General features: G+C 42.2%; 1 protein-coding gene across 12 annotated transcripts in view; it reads right to left on the bottom strand.

Annotated features, from left to right (window-relative positions):
• The window catches only part of MCF2L (MCF.2 cell line derived transforming sequence like), a 266,639-nt gene that overhangs the window by 170,551 nt on the left and 78,073 nt on the right, over nucleotides 1–18,015 (bottom strand). Inside the window, exon 1 of one of the 12 annotated variants that reach the window (XM_073350298.1) lies at nucleotides 7,371–7,439. The exons of the other annotated variants lie outside the window; for them this stretch is intronic. The gene's annotated coding sequence lies outside the window, so the exon portion shown is untranslated. Of the gene's footprint in view, nucleotides 1–7,370; nucleotides 7,440–18,015 lie in introns of those variants that run through there. 12 annotated transcript variants of the gene reach the window in all.

The following is an 18,015-nucleotide window of genomic DNA, read 5'->3' as shown; positions in this document are numbered from 1 at the left end:
TCGATCTGCTCGCTATGCCCCTACTTATACATCCCAAAATGCCATTGGCCTTCTTGGCAACAAGGGCACACTGCTGACTCATATCCAGCTTCTCGTCCACTGTCACCCCTAGGTCCTTTTCCGCAGAACTGCTGCCTAGCCATTCGGTCCCTAGTCTGTAGCTGTGCATTGGGTTCTTCCGTCCTAAGTGCAGGACCCTGCACTTATCCTTATTGAACCTCATCAGATTCCTTTTGGCCCAATCTTCCAATTGGTCTAGGTCCTTCTGTATCCTATCCCTCCCCTCCAGCGTATCTACCACTCCTCCCAGTTTAGTATCATCCGCAAATTTGCTGAGAGTGCAATCCACACCATCCTCCAGATCATTTATGAAGATATTGAATAAAACCGGCCCCAGGACCGACCCTTGGGGCACTCCACTTGATACCGGCTGCCAACTAGACATGGAGCCATTGATCACTACCCGTTGAGCCCGACAATCTAGCCAGCTTTCTACCCACCTTATAGTGCATTCATCCAGCCCATACTTCCTTAACTTGCTGACAAGAATACTGTGGGAGACCATGTCAAAAGCTTTGCTAAAGTCAAGAAACAATACATCCACTGCTTTCCCTTCATCCACAGAACCAGTAATCTCATCATAAAAGGCGATTAGATTAGTCAGGCATGACCTTCCCTTGGTGAATCCATGCTGGCTGTTCCTGATCACTTTCCTCTCATGCAAGTGCTTCAGGATTGATTCTTTGAGGACCTGCTCCATGATTTTTCCAGGGACTGAGGTGAGGCTGACTGGCCTGTAGTTCCCAGGATCTTCTTTCTTCCCTTTTTTAAAGATTGGCACTACATTAGCCTTTTTCCAGTCATCCGGGACTTCCCCGGTTCGCCACGAGTTTTCAAAGATAATGGCCAGTGGCTCTGCAATCACAGCCGCCAATTCCTTCAGCACTCTCGGATGCAACTCGTCCAGCCCCATGGACTTGTGCACGTCCAGCTTTTCTAAATAGTTCCTAACCGCCTCTATCTCCACAGAGGGCTGGCCATCTCTTCCGCATTTTGTGATGCCCAGCGCAGCAGTCTGGGAGCTGACCTTGTTAGTGAAAACAGAGGCAAAAAAAGCATTGAGTACATTAGCTTTTTCCACATCCTCTGTCACTAGGTTGCCTCCCTCATTCAGTAAGGGGCCCACACATTCCTTGGCTTTCTTCTTGTTGCCAACATACCTGAAGAAACCCTTCTTGTTACTCTTGACATCTCTGGCTAGCTGCAGCTCCAGGTGCGATTTGGCCCTCCTGATAACATTCCTACATGCCCGAGCAATATTTTTATACTCTTCCCTGGTCATATGTCCAACCTTCCACTTCTTATAAGCTTCTTTTTTATATTTAGGATCCGCTAGGATTTCACCATTAAGCCAAGCTGGTCGCCTGCCATATTTACTATTCTTTCGACTCATCGGGATGGTTTGTCCCTGTAACCTCAACAGGGATTCCTTGAAATACAGCCAGCTCTCCTGGACTCCTTTCCCCTTCAAGTTAGTCCCCCAGGGGATCCTGGCCATCCGTTCCCTGAGGAAGTCGAAGTCTGCTTTCCTGAAGTCCAGGGTCCGTATCCTGCTGCTTACCTTTCTTCCCTGCGTCAGGATCCTGAACTCAACCAACTCATGGTCACTGCCTCCCAGATTCCCATCTACTTTTGCTTCCCCCACTAATTCTACACGGTTTGTGAGCAGCAGGTCAAGAAAAGCGCCCCCCCTAGTTGGCTCCTCTAGCACTTGCACCAGGAAATTGTCCCCTACGCTTTCCAAAAACTTCCTGGATTGTCTATCCACCGCTGTATTGCTCTCCCAGCAGATATCAGGAAAATTAAAGTCACCCATGAGAATCAGGGCATGCGATCTAGTAGCTTCCGTGAGCTGCCGGAAGAAAGCCTCATCCACCTCATCCCCCTGGTCCGGTCCGGGGGGGTTCATATTTTGCAGAAGCCTCTGGCTAACAGGTCTGATAAACGTGAAGACTTTTACAATCACCGGGAGAAGGAGCTCTGGGTGTGCCCCACACTCCTACCACAGAGATGGGTGGGTGGGGCCAGGGGTCTCTGATACTCCACCTCTCCTGCAGCCTTTATTTTTGGTCCCCTTCGTCAGTGATTAGTTCCAATTCCTCCTACCTCTGCAGTTGTTCATAGCTTTCTCAAGTTGTGATTCTTGTTAGGTTTACTGCTGCCCACAAGAATCTAAATAGCAACAGCGAAACCTAGCCAGTCTTTTCCAAATACAAGTGTTAGAAACTTGTGGGTTTGTTTTTTTTTCGGTTTGGTTTTTTTAAACGAAAGTTTAGATCCTGCAGAATTTGATGGTACTTGCCCAGGAAGAGTCGCTACTCTTCCTAGAGGAGTGGATTTTTAAAGCTCTGATCAATACCATAAGCTGTCTAGATTCCTCAAACAACGCATTCTATGAAGAGATGTGTTTTCAAGATTCAAAGAATGAACTAGAAAAATCTATAGGAAGGATTATTTAAACATGTATTTTTATGGCTTATATAAACCAGGCTGTTTACCTCAAAATTCTTCCTGCACACACACGACACATACGTCCCACAGCCCTACTAAACAGATTGTACTTTTACTGTTACAAGATCAGGGACTTATTTTAAAGTTATTATGACTTACCCTGAACCAGAGCACCCAACAAAGAACACCACTCGGAGAAAAAATAATAGCTCTTCATTTCAGAGACAGAAATTCTTAGATCGTTCATCTCTAGGATGATGCAAAATCATAAAGGGAATAAACCTCCACTTTACCCTGCTTGGGCTCCTATCACACTATCCTGCTGTGCATACAGTTTCCTTATCGACTGAACTTTGTTCCTTAAATGCAAGAGGAGGGACAAGACGACTTTATCATACGTTTTCCTGCAGTAATTCCACTGCTTCTTGTAATTATCTCTTTAAATCACAATATTCTCTGCCTCCACCCCGGATATTTAGATATACTGTAGATATACACAACATCTGACATGTTGGCAATAGACTTAAGCCTTGAAGTCTTAGTACTTGTTTCAGGAAAATATTTTGGGTTTGGGTTTTGTTTACTATTTTAAGCATTGACAGGACTGAGCAGATGCTGGTAGTCTGCAAGTGAGACCCACAAAACACTTTGTACTCTTGCAGAAGATGCATTGAAGTCAGAGGACCATGAGTTCAAGTGACAAGGTGGACGAGGTAATCTCTTTTATTAGACCAACCTGTTTGCGAAAGAGACAAGATTGCAAGCAACACCAAGCTCTTCTTCAGGTCTCTTTTTGTCCATTGACAGCTGTTAATGTTTCTTGTACACTTCATAACCGTTACTGAGCAAGGTTTTCTATACTTTCCCACTATTTTACATTTAAGTTAACAGTTATGGCACTTCTAGCAGAGCTGGTAATAGCACCCAAATCTCTAATCTGGCAGACCCCAATCTCAAGCACGCTGCCAAATCTAAGTATTTGGCTATTCCGTTTCCAAACAATAGGCCACAGTCCATTCCCAACATTCTACTGCTGTCTAGCAAATAGCTGTGTAACCTGCTGGCAAAGCATGTGTCACACCGCCATCTAGTGGCCAGTTTAAATAGAGGCTATAACAGCTTTCTGTTGCTGTCAGTTATACTCCTTGAGCTCAAGTTGCAGAGGTCTGTATTGTGGGCCTGAAGGTCTTGAGTTCAAATCCTGTTTACAATCCACAGAGGGATGGAAAGAAAAAGGAATCATGTAACTAAATACTAGTATAATGCATGTGCACATAGACAGAAAGGGCAACCTTAATTCTGGCCTTTCCTAATTTTTAAGTGGTTGTATTTGCAAATTTAGTGTTATTTTAATATAGGTATATTACTATTGTTAATAAATATCTGTATTACAATAGTGCTTATTTATAACTTAAGTTAGCACTCATTTACTTTCACTGTAAGCTTGTCAGGGCATGGACTGCCTTCACTGCATTGCACAATAGGTGCCTCTAAGCACCACCACTGTATCAATCATCATCAATAAACTAATAAATAAGTGGCTTGGAGGCAGTGTTAATATTGCTAATTAGCTATGGTCTTTCAGCTTGAATATATGTAAAATTCCTTAGGAACTGATAGTTGTTCCCATCCAATGGATGTTTGTGGGCCCCTATATGAGAGAGGTTTTGAGTTTCTCCATTCAGCTCCCCCATCACAAACTTGCTACCATGCTTTCCATTATTGCCAGGCTCAGAGAACACTGCATGGGCCATGGAGACTGATCTACCCCTGGCACCACTTGAGGAAGTCACCCATATCAGGGTAGAGGCAGGTCAGTGTGCAGGGGACGCTTGCCATAGAGATGGGAGAGCCACAGACCTGTGGAGAGTTGCTTTAGGCCACACATCTCCATGGCTGGAGTCCTCCAGAACCCTCACTTTGACAGCTGCCATCACCCACCCATAATCAGAATTACAGAGAGGAGTACTATCTAAGGCAACACTAGGGATATCAGGATGATTCAAGTCGCTCATGAGAACCAGGGTGTGCGATCTAGTAGCTTCTGCAACTTGCCGGAAGAAAGCCTCGTCCACCTCATCCCCTGGTCCAGTGGTCTATAGCAGACTCCCACCACGACATCACCCTTGTTGCTCACGCTTCTAAACTTAATCCAGAGACTCAGGTTTTTCTGCAGTTTCATACTTGAGCTCTGAGCAGTCATCTGCTCCCTTACATACAGTGCTACTCCCCCACCTTTTCTGGCCTCCCTGTCCTTCCTGAACAGTTTATACCCATCCATGACAGTACTCCAGTCATGTGAGTTATCCCACCAAGTCTCTGTTATTCCAATCACATCATAATTCCCTGACTTTGCCAGGACCTCCAGTTCTCCCTGCTTGTTTCCCAGGCTTTGTGCATTTGTATATAGGTACTTGAGATGACCCGCTGATCGCCCTCATTCTCAGTATGAGGCAGGAGCCCTCCCCTCTCATATGCTCCTGCTCGTGCTTCCTCCCGGTATCCCGCTTCCCCACTTACCTCAGGGCTCAGGATTACAATTATAACAGAATACAAAATGTAAAGTGCTCACTTCAGATTTATTTATATAACAAATGTTAACACTGTAAAAAACAAAAGAAATAGTATTTTTCAATTCACCTAATGCTGTAGTGCAATCTCTTTATCATGGAAGTTGAACTTACAAATGTAGAATTATGTACCAAAAATATAACTAATTAAAAAACAAAACAATGTAAAACTTTAGAGCCTATAAGTCCATTCAGTCCTACTTCTTGTTCAGCCCATTGCTCAAACAAATTTGTTTACATTTGCAGGAGATAATGCTGCCTGCTTCTTGTACACAGTGTCACCTGAAAGTGAGAACAGGTATTCTCATGGTACTGTTGTAGCCGGTGTTGCAAGATATTTATATGCCAGGTGCGCTAAAGATTCATATGTCCCTTCATGCTGCAGCCAACATTCCAGAGAACGTGCGTCCATGCTGATGACAATCCAAAGCAGGGCAGACTGATGCATGTTCATTTTCACCATCTGAGTCTCATGCCACCAGCAGCAGGTATTTTCTTTTTTGGTGGTGCGGGTTCTGTAGTTTCCACATTGGAGTGTTGCTCTTTTAAGACTTCTGAAAGCATGCTCCACACCTCATCCCTCTCAGATTTTGGAAGGCACTTCAGATTCTTAAACCTTGGATCAAGTGCTGTAGCTAGCTTTAGAAATCTCACATTGTAACGTCTTTGCATTTTGTTAAATCTGTTGTGAAAAAGTGTTCTTAAAATGAACAACGTGCTGAGACATCATCTGAGACTACTATAACATGAAATATATGGCAGAATGTGCATAAAATAGAGCTAGGGACATATAATTCTCTCCCAAGGAGTTCAGTCGCAAATTTAATCAACACATTTTTTTTTAAATGAGTGTCATCAGCGTAGAAGCATGTCCTCTGGAATGGTGGCCGAAGCATGAAGGGGCATATGCATGTTTAGCATATCTGGCATGTAAATACCTTGTAATGCTGGCTACAAGAGTCCCATGCTAACACCGGTTTTCACTTTCTGATGACATTGTAAATAAGAAGTGGGCAGCATTATCTCCTGTAAATGTAAACAAACTTGTTTGTTTTAGGATTGGCTGAATGAGAAGTAGGACTGAGTGGATTCGTAGGCTCTAAAATTTTGTGTTTTGTTTTTGAGTGCAGCTCTGTAACAAAACAAAACTCTACATTTGTAAGTTGTACTTTCACCATAAAGAGATTGCACTACAGTACTTGTAGGAGGTGAATTGAAAAACATTGTTTCTTTTGTTTATATTATTTTTATTACAAATATTTGCACTGTAAAAATGATAAAGTGAGTAGCGTACACTTTGTATTCTGTGTTGTAATTGAAATAAATATATTTCAAAACGTAGAAAAACAACCAAAATATTTAATAAATTTCAATCGGTATTCTATTATTTAACAATGCAATTAAAATTCAATTAATCATGATTAATTTTTTTAATTGTGATTAGTTTTTTTGAGTTAATCGCGTGAGTTAACTGCGATTAATCAGCAGCCCTATTAAGAAGCCGTGTTATCTGGATATCAATTGTATAATACACCCAGGACTATAAGGAAAAACAAAATCAGAGGTATGTTCCAGTGTGTTTGTTCCTGTATGTCTCCGAAGAGATGGACTAATCCCAGTAAATACTAAAAAGTGAAAGAAAAAAAAAAAGGGAAGTGGGGAGAGAGGAGGCAAAACACTGTTCAATAAATAGTATAATAATAATACACAAGAAATCCCAAATTTCTGAACAGCTGTTGGATTCTAACAGATGTATATATTCTGAATTTAGAAAATACCTGTTCCTCAATATTCTGATATTTAAGAAAAAACATCAGTAATGGAGGAATCATGGTAGCTATGAAAACCGTAACCAAAATACTGTATCATACCACTTACTGATCTTAAAAACAAAACAAAAAGCAAAATAACCCACATGAAATCCAGCTGCATTTGTCACTTCATACTTCTTAACTGGCATAGGCATAATATAAAAATAAAATAATTTCCCTCTTTTCTTTCACAAGGTGGTTCTTGTATTATCAATACAATTAAACAAGTGTATGACTTGCGATGTCTCAATGCAACTTTATTTTGACAGTCCTTCCAGACTGAAGAGAAACATGTTTTTCTTCATTCTGACTTCCAACTTTTAATGCATTTTTAAAAAATATTTAAGAAAAAGAAAAATGCAAAACCTAGTAACTTGTCACCATAATTTAGGACTAGGAGTTTAGAATTCAATATTCAATGACATAAGAGATACAATATTGTAACTAAAAAAACCCCCCAAACATGAAAACATCTCACCAGACCATGCTCGACGTGCGTTATTTCGCGAGTGTCTCTTTGGAAGGGAACGAAGTACTGTGGATGAGACATTGCGAAGGGTTTGGCTGACTCTTGTTAGTAATCTGTAATGACCTTCTCGTCCTTCCCTTAAAAACCCGTGTAGAGACATGGATGTATTCTTCTATTTTTACAAAGTTATTCAACAAGGGGAAAAAGTTAACTCTTCAGACCTGTGTTCTGATGACACATCCAAAAGAAGTTTATGCCAGTGGCACCACCAAAAATTTCTCCTCCAGTAATCCCAGTGTATGTGGGGGGGGGGAGGGGGAGGCATTCAAATGCTATAGAAAGGGGTGTGTGTGAAAAAGTGACAGAGGTTAAGAACTAGAAATAGGTGCAGGTTAATTTGTACTGTTCATGCTGTTCCTCAGAAAACAAAGCATGTTCCTTACCAAATAGAGTATAATAAACTACTGCAGTTGTTTCTCACTAACAGAAAATGCCAAGATAATTTCTAGATGAAGCTACAAGATTCTTTCAATTTCAAGTGTGTTTAACACCTTAATACTGAACATATGATATCTTGATAGAGAATAAATCCATAATACATTCACAGCTTTCTCATCTTCAGTGGGAGCAGATAAAAAAAAAGTTTCTCACTTATGCAGGTGAGACTAGCAGAAAAACAAACAGAAAAAAAAGTGTTCAACAATACCTATTTTTCAATGAGATACTGAGCTGCAACTTTTTAAAACAATTTCATGCTGTTTTTGATTAAATCAAGAGACACATCCAGTTAGATAATTCTTTACCGCAGCATGCACTGTCCCACAGTATCAAAGAGTTGTTCTTCCATTTCCAAGTAACACCGCCTCTATGTTCGCATCCTTTTCGCTGAAGTGCAGGAATGTTCCACTGTTGCAAAGTGACATCTTAGGTTTTCAGTGAAGAAGGGCACTTGGAGGTCCTTTTTATGCATTCACAAATCAGCATTCAGCCAGGCAGAAATCTAACGCTGACACTCACTACACTTTCTGTGCCTGCGTCTGCACCAGCCTGTATGCCCCTGAGGCCAGCACTGTGCTGATATCAGCAAATCAGAAGAAAATATTGATGACAATACAATGCTGTACGCTAGAAATGGTGTATTTTTTCACCAATTTAGTCTGACTGGGATTTCCATCCCCCCTAAAACACAGAAAATCTGCATAGAACGCACCTGAGCCTTTCAAAGTCAAAGTGAGTTTTCATACTAAGCAAGCTGAAAGGCTTAAAAAAGAAACTTGAATCTTCCTGCGACTTTAATGAACAGCTAACAATGGGAAGGAAGGAAGGGGGAAATGGATCGCTGCTTTCTTAAAACATACCAGGAAATTCTGCACTGTCCACTCCTGTGTCTCTTTCAGTGTGGGAGAAAGGAAATTGATAACACTGCTTTACTTGGCAGTCAATTCTTTCCACTGACTTATGTTTAACTATACCTTGTGTGGTAACAGATTTAACACAATCCCATTTTATATATATATATATCAGAAAAAATATTCTGAGATACAGCATATCAGCTAGCTCTCTCTTTTTAAAAGGAATCCCTCTATGAAATTTTGTAAGTGAACTGAAGGTTGAATCCTTGTTTCAAGTCCCATTATACTGAATATCACTAACTTCCTAGAATATTTGTAGAGATACAAGGCAGGTGAGGCATTTTTATTTTAAAACCAATTTCTGTTGGAAAGTGTATTCCACTCCAACGGCAGCCTCTCAGCAAACCTGTTTCTGCTCTTGGTGGGGATTATTTTAATTCTATCATATATACTAATAGACCATGTGACAAAGTTCCTCCTCTGCCTTGGTGGGTCCTGCGCTTATTGGCGGATTTGCTCACCTCCGAGGTTCACGGCAGCCCTCAGTTTGGCCACTTTCGTGGCTCAAATCTGCCGTTCACTCAGTTAGCCTCATCACTGGCCAGCATGGGGAAAAGGAAGAAGAACAATCCCCACAGTCTCTGCTGATCCACCTAGTGGATCAGGGAACAGGACAGAGACCTTCCCCTCTGGTGGAACCCACAGTGCAGGTCAACTCCTCCGATATCAAGTAGGGAGTTGGGGGGGATGGAGGGAACCCGGGCCCACCCTCTACTCTGGGTTCCAGCCCAGGGCCCTGCGGATTACAACTGTCTACAGGGGCTCCTGTAACAGCTAGAACTCCCTGGGCTACTTCCCCATGGCCTCCTCCCAACACCACCTTTATTCTCACCACAGGGCCTTCCTCCTGATGTCTGATAATGCTTGTACTTCAGTCTTCCAGTAGTACGCCTTCTCACTCTCAGCTTCTTGCTCCTCTTGCTCCCAGCTCCTCACACACACACAACACAAACTGAAGTGAGCTCCTTTTTAAACCCAGGTGCCCTGATTAGCCTGCCTGTCTTAATTGATTTTAGCAGCTTCTTGATTGGCTGCAGGTGTTCTAATCAGCCTAACTTAATTGTTTCCAGAAAGTTCCTGATTGTTCTGGAACCTTCCCTGTTACCTTACCCAGGGAAAAGGGACCTACTTAACCTGGGGCTAATATATCTGCCTTCCATCACTCTCCTGTAGCCATCTGGCCCAACCCTGTCACAAACAGTAAAATCTTGTTCACTAGTGATAAAAACCCCTCTGCAATCCTTACTTTAAATGCAATTTATGACACAATGGAACTCTTAGGGGTGGCTGAAAAGGGCATTCTTAATGGTTACATCCTTTTCACCTGTAGTCGCAGTTTGAGCCCTGAGAGCTGCTGAAGGCTGGGTGGCAAGAAATAGAGCAAGAAGGATTCATATCAAATTACTTGTGCTGACAAACCCACACTTGCACAGGGAAATCAGGAGCCCCACAGATGAAGTGCTGTGCATAAACTTTTTATTGCATCTTTGCTGCACAAAAGAAAGGACAGGCTGAATCTGCCTCGTTGAGAAAGATGAATTGTTACAGTTGCGGCCTGTCGAATGCTAAACTTTCACTAAAAAAACCAATGACAAATATGACAATTGCAAAATCCGGTAATTAAGAAGAGACACAGAAATACTAACACACTGATTTACTTTATGCAAATTTCATTCCTTTCCATGTTGATTATTAATTTGCTACAATACTTGGACCAGTACAAAACTGGTGGGGCTAGATTGATCACCCTCAACCAAAGACTCATTACACACAAACAGAAAATGGGGCGAGGGGAAAATCAGTTTAAACATGTACAAAACAATTGTACATGTTTAAACTGATCATGTTCATTGTATTAGCTGTTCAATGCCTAAGCAATATCAGAAAGCGTGAGAATGGAATTTAACTTTTGTGACAGATAAAAAACAAAACACTTTGATCAAAGTTCCACCTTTTCTTGTGTAAATGACTTAGAAGGGGCAGTAAGATGTTGCTGGTCACATGCAGTTACACAGCAGGGTGGCTTAGGGAGAGCAAGTGCACCTCACAGCTTGCTACTCAGCTTCTGAGTAGAAGCACTATGCATGATCAGCTAGCACTTGCTGCAGACAGTATATGCCAGCCAACTTGACATTCCCCATAGCTGGCAGTCCACTGCTCGTTTTTGGGCTGTGTGCTTGCTGGTGCGTGCTAGCTGAGCATTCTCCTGAGCTGCCGGATGCTTATGTGGAATACTGCCAAATCATGTGTGTCAATGTTCCCCCATAGCATCTGACTCCCTGGAGACCAACAGCTGTCTACTGCTACCAAGTAATAAATTACTCTTAGTTCAAAGGGTGCTGGATTGTGCTGTGGGACTCTTGGTTCAAATTCTGCTGAGGACCCATGTGGGGAATCATTACGCTTAAGCGGGAGCAAAATTTCTCTATGCTCTCTCCACCTACCTCCTATGTACCCTGTGCCACAAAGGATGGATTGTACCCCTTCTTGTTGAAGATTAAAGGTTTATGACTCACACTGCAAAAGTACCAAGGACACAAAATCCCAATCAATTCAGGGCATTAAGCCACAATCACGTTGCTACAAGTAGCTTTTAAATTTTCGTTCATGCATTCAAAATTTGTTCTTCGCAGCAAAGAAATTAATCACAACAATGGCCAGGGCAATGCACAATCAGAAGGAAACAGATGGTGTGATGCAGCATTTCCCAAACAGCAGCCGTTCTCATATCACCAGAAAAATAATCTGAGTATTTTCCTTGCTGTTTGGTTACTTTAACAAAAAAGTACATGGACAGGATTTCTTCTGTGCTCTATACTGCATCAACAGGCTAATTAGCAGTTTTGAAAAGATAGCTATATTCTTTGAACATTAATTGGAACTACTAACTAAACTGCACCTGATCCCCTCTTTCTGCTTTGTAAACAGTAATACGCACAGGGGAACACCGCTGTGACTACAGTTAATGACTATGAACAGAGTGGTGGAATCAGAAAAATCATGGAATGGAGCAGGTTTAATTTTTCCACTTACTTATTTGAATAATTTCTAATTTCAGCTGCACACAAGAATATCATTCCATTAACTTGCATTTTATAAGTTATCATTGACTCTTCTTTTGAGAATTTATGACTGTCCAAACATTCCCCCGCCCCCCGCCACACACAGTAAAATGATTTTGGTTTTTCTTTGAGCTAATGAAATTAATTTGCTGTTTGACACTCTTGTTATTTCTTTCACCTGTGTGTACACAGGTGTCTTATCTTTGCTGAAGATCTTGAAATCCCTGATGTCATTTTCCCAACACTGATGAGTAAGTTATTTCCTACAACCTTGTATTAACCATATAGCTCTGAAAAGTTCAGATGTAGCACAAAATGACCCTCTTCCATGAGTGCAAAAGGTTCTGGTATCAGCACCAGTGCAGTTCTGGTGCACAAGAGGATGCAAGGCACGCAGGAGGCAAACATACCCTATATGCCCTCCAGCTCCCAGCACACAGGTGGTGGGGTGGGCTGAAGGATCCGCTGCTCTGTGGAGGAGTCCATCTTCTCGCCCACTCATCCTGCAGGAGGGATACCTTAAACCTACAGCTGCTTCTGCAGACAGAGCTGCAAGCACAGCTTTGCAATCACTCTAAATCAAAGAGTGTACGCCAGTTTACATTTTGTATATTTGGGGGGGAAAAAAATGTTAAGGTGCTGTGTGTGTCCTTCAACAGCAGCACATGCTCAATGAGATCAAGAATCCAGTGAACCGGAGGAGAAAGCACAACAGAGATATTTATTAAAAAAAAGCTCAAGCTGTTAATTAGCTCACAGCACACGAATGATGATTGATCTTGCTGAAAAACTGACATACAAACAAAATCATCTCAACTGGAATTATATTATATTGTCCAATAAACTGGTTCCATTACATGTAGATAAGAAGTTTAGCATAAAGTGATTCCTATTTTGTATTTTTACTTGTTTCAGGTATCTGAACAGAGGTATGCTAACTATAGAACCTGTATATTATCTTGCACTGTACTGTATTTGTTTTATAAACACGCGTGATAGCTCTTTCAAAGGATGATGTGATTGTACATACATATATATATATTTTAAATAAACTCACAAGATGAACACATACCCTAGGCAAAAGAGATTGGCTTTGCATTAGCTGAGAGAGTGAGGCCTTCCAAGGTTGCAGCTTTTCTCTGAACTTGAACTTTCTCTGAACGTAGATGCTGCCATCACTCAAGTGCAAAAACCCCTTTGAGAACCCAGAAAGGCACACTTGGCAATTCCTTCCTGTGGGGTACCCTCAAGCCCTTTCACCTCCCCCACCCCCCCCAAGGAAGAGCTGAGAAAGAAAACAAAGGAAATCAGCTGTTGCCACCAGCTAAGTAAACACCACACACACAAACCTCTTCGGACACAAAATCCAATCTTGTTCTTAAAAAAGGTAAATTTTATTAACAACAAAAAGAAAGAAAATACATTTGAAAACTTAGGCTATTGCTAGATTTAAAAAAAACCACTTACAAGAATTAAGTATCAAGAATAACCTTGAGGTCTAGCTTAAAGGTTACAAGCAAAACGAAAGCATTTGGGGTTAGCACAGAGAAGTCCACAAGCCATAAAGAAATAAACAGAGATAAACCTAATCGCGTTTTCCTAGACGTTTCCTGATCTACTTACCTATGTGGGGTTTTAAAATGAGTAGTTTCTAGATACGATTTTTCATACCTGGCCCAAACTTACAGCATAGCTACTCTGGCCCTTCTTTCCTGGAGAACAACACAGACAAAGGGGGAAGTTTTTCCCCAATTTTAAGAAGCTCTAGCCTTCCCATTGGCTCTTTTGGTCAGGTGCCCACTCCCTTCCTTTTACCTATGCAGGGAGACATTTTAACCCTTTACAGGTAGAGCAAGTAGAGAAAACTACTAAGAGGGATTTTATAGCTAACTGGCTGGCTGGCTGCATAAAAGGGAGCTACCCCCCATCCCTTCATGTATCACAAATCCCCAATACACTGCCAGTAAATATTGGAGGTTAGCAAATATATTATTAAAGCACTACCTGACTTCATTAGAAATCCAGACAAAAACCCTGAATTAGCTTGCATGTGAAAATTAGGTTAGTTGTCCAATCTTAGTCCTGATAGCCTATCTCCAAAGGTGGACTACGACCGTAATAGCAGGTGAATATAAGCTGTTCAGGACTGAGGTAACTTGACAACTTCTACACTTGTCTATTTACATATGCATATTGTGTCACTATAGCACAGCTGCCAATCCCTCACTCTCAGGCATTTAAATAGTTACCTCTCTCAAAAAACCTAACTATTTTTTAACCACAATAGTGATTTTTAGGGCATGGCTAAACAGTAAAGATTAGTTTAATGACTTCAGTTTAAAACCGAAGCAAAACATTTCACAACTTAAGAAATTCCATCATGTATCTTCCCTTCTATCCATAAAAGGATTCCAGTATCCTAGAGAAACTTGGCAATATTTATATTTCTTGAAATAATACCTAAAAGGCAAAGGCTGTCAAGCCTAAAGTTTGCCTTTTTTGGACGTTGTCCCATATTGTAGGTCTGAACTTCCAGTTCTAGCATTGTATTGGATTAAAAAAAGAAAGTTATGACCTGTGTGCTAATGCTATGATTGGAGATGGCATATGGGTAGCAGTTTGTACTGGTCACACAGGTAATGAGATGGGCTGAAGGGGGATTATTTATTACACAAACTATAATGGGGGCACTGGTCACAAGCCACTCTAGAGAAGATTGTTTAACAACTCTCTCTGACCCTCCCCATTCCCACCCAAAACAGCACTATGCAGGACAAGATGGGTGCAAAAAGCCAAATTTTGACACAAACAGCAGGAGAGAAGGGGCTTTGAGTGTTCTGAAGTAAACAGGTTCCAGTTATAAGCTTTTAACAGGTGCACAGTACACCTTTAGCGAGTTTTGTTGCTAAGCTCCTAAAACCTGATAAGCCTCTCTCCTCATGCTGTTCTGTCACAACTGAGATTAGTGAGGGAAGTCAAGCTGGCACTTCTTTCATTTAAAAAGAGGCGAAGCATTCTCCATGAGGGCAAGTTTAGAATTCATTTCCCAGTTATTCTAAAAGGCCTAAACTTCATGGGCTTCAAGGACACTGCAAAGCCCATCATTATATGAGGGGTTTCAGGAGAGGGATGCTGCTTGAGAGTAAAAACTATGAAGGGAGAGAATTATTTTGCTGTAAGGTTTAGCAAGTTATTGCTGTATATGCTGCAGATTGCTGTTGGATCAGTACTTTTAAATAGTTGGCAGGGGCTCCTAGAGCCTGGGATTAGGGTTACCAACTTTCTACTCACACAAAACCGAACACCCTTGCCCTGCCCCCACTTATTCCATCCCCCCACTCCCCCTCCGCTCGCTTGTTCTTCCCCACCCTCATTCATTCGCTCATTTTTATTGGGCTGACTCAGCACGTTGGGGTCCAGGATGGGGTGCAGGCTCTGGGGTGGGGCCAGAAATAAGGAGTTCAGGGAGCAGGAAGGGGCTGAGGCAGTGGGTGAGGGCTCTGGCTGGGGGTGCAGGCGAGGGCTCTGAGCTGGGGGGTAGAGCTGAGGGGTTTGGAGTATGGGAAGGGACTCCAGGCTGAGGCAGGGGGCTGGGGTGTGGGAGGGGGTATGGGCTCTGGCGTGGGGCCAGAAATGAGGGGTTTGAGTACTGGAGAGGACTCTGGGCTGAGGCAGGAGGCTGGGGAGTGGGGGGGGGGGTCCAGCTGGGGGTGCAGACTCTGGGGTGGAGCTGGGGATGATGGGTTTGGGGTGTAGGAGGGCACTCTGGGCTGGGACAGAGGGGTTCGAGGGCGGGAGGGGGATCAGGGCTGGGGCGCAGGAGGGGAGCAGGCTCCAGGTGCTGCTTACCTCAGGCGGCTCCCAGAAGCAGCAGCATGTCCCCCACTCTGGCTCTTAGGCGGAGGTGCGGCCAAGTGGATCTGCACACTACCCCATCCACAGGCGCTGCCCCTGCAGCTCCCACTGGCCGCGGTTCCTGGCCAATGGAAGCTGCGGAGTGGGAGCTTGGGACAGTGGCAGCACACAGAGCCACCTGGCTGCCCCTAGACCTAGGAGGCAGAGTGGGGACATGCTGCTGCTTACAGCAATTGCAGGGAGCCTGACTTAGCCCCACCACACGGCCAATTGGACGTTTAACCGCCCGGTCAGCAGTGCTGACTGGAGCCACCAGGGTCCCTTTTCGACCAGGCATTCCAGTCGAAAACCAGGTGCCTGGCAACCCTACTGGGGATAGGTTTTGTTTATATAAATCTACACAAATAAAGCGTGCCATGGAGGATGGCTGCTTTGTGGCTACGTACATAGACTATTTAGTTTCTCCCTCTCAGTCAGCTGTATTACTCCAATCAGGCCAGGACTCACAGCTAAATGCAGGGAGTATTAAAAAGGATGCTTCTGCTGCTACCACTGCTTTCCTCAGAAAAAAAAATGTTCCCCCTGGTTACGGGTAGGACAATATACACTGACCTAGGAGTCAAGTGAGCCTGAATTCCATTCATACCTCTTCCACTATTTGTCCTAATCCTTTTCCTGCTTTTAATAATCCTCTTTTTTTCTTGTTTTATCTGGCATATTGTTAGGTACGACTGTTTTAGATTAAAGTATATGTTTAGAAATTCTTCATATTTTTGTAGTATTACATTAATTGTAAATGTGTAATATTAGCTATATTTCATTTTCACAGAAATAGTATTACTTCTAATATCTTATAAAGATGGCATGTTATAAATAATATCTTTTAGCGATCTTTAAGAAATACTAAGAAAATCCCTGAACTGACAGAAGGCAAAAGAATTTTTCTTAGATCATTGCTATAATGCAGCAGTGTGTTTTCCTTCCATTGAACAAAGCCCATAGGGATGCAAGATTGACAAATCAGATAAAGGGCTATGTAAAACATTGAATAAAGGCTGAGATTTTCATAATATAATGAACACACAGAACTCATTTTGAACTGCTTATTTTAAACATCACCCAAGTGAGCCTCCAACAGGTTCTTTACGCAAATTAATATATATAATTAAACAAAATTGTGAGAAACATTAAACTGGAAAGGAGGGAGTTGTCAGTGTGAGGTCTGCCAGTTTCCAAAACAGAAACGCAAACTTTAATTCTAAACTGCCTGATCAGAATTCTTTTTCCAGCCTGCTTATCAGTTAGAGAACTATCCCAGTCACTTCTTAAAAACCACAGGTAATGAACAGAGTAAGAGACTAGGCCTTTTTAGGTCATCTGGAATTGTCACTAAGAAGAGTCAAGGTGTAAAAAGGAAAACCTCTCTGACAGTTGGGAATCAATAGCCATCTTTCTATCTCTCAAAGCCTGGCACAAATGTGATATGATGATGCAGTTACCATGGTTACAATTCTTAGAGAAAGTGAGCAGCTCATTCTATCCTTAGTGGATTTGCCTGAATGTGCTGTTTTTAATTCAGTAAGCAAACATGACACTGAAGCTGACTGAAATGTGTTACATGCCAAGCTTTTTGATACAAAAGGAGACCTATTGATTTCCCACAGCTGAATATATAATTTTTTCTTGTATTCAGTAATTCTTCTTGCTTTTGGATTTTTGACTCTTTTTAGAGAGAGACTTCTTCAGAGATTTACTGAATCAGGTTTAAGCACTATCTATGACTGTGCCAGGGCATTTCCAGAACCCAAATGTACAGAGCACTTAAGTGATTTGCTGTACTACTCAGTCAGTCAAAGGCCAGTCAAAGGATGTTGAAAAACACCAATAAACTACACACACTCAACGCACAGATATGAAATGACATGACCTCACTATGGAAGAAGCCTTGCAGACAAGATGGGAGCAACAATAAAGAAAGGGCACAACAAATGAATCCCTACAAAAAAAAACAAACCACACCACTTATCCTACATCTAAGATATTCTACACTCACATGAAAGATCTTACATTAGAGTAATGCCTTCAAACAAATGGTATGGAAATTGGGAACCTCCATGCCCAAGATCTCCATAAACTAAGGGTCCATCCCAATGAATATCTCCCTGACCGCAAAAATCAGGCCTTATAAGGGAGTTGCCACATTTGCTGTGTCCAGACTGTTTTTCCAATATTATAACTGGTGCTTCCCATTTGCAAGTCAAAGTTACATCCGTGTCAGCCATCCCTGCTGTGCTGTAAACATCATGTGAGAAGTAGAGATGGCCA

This window comes from Lepidochelys kempii, chromosome 1 (genome assembly GCF_965140265.1).
Source record: "Lepidochelys kempii isolate rLepKem1 chromosome 1, rLepKem1.hap2, whole genome shotgun sequence".
Taxonomy (NCBI): Eukaryota; Metazoa; Chordata; order Testudines; family Cheloniidae; genus Lepidochelys; species Lepidochelys kempii.
Note: the sequence above shows the minus strand (reverse complement) of the source record. Positions and strands in the feature narration are given on the sequence as shown.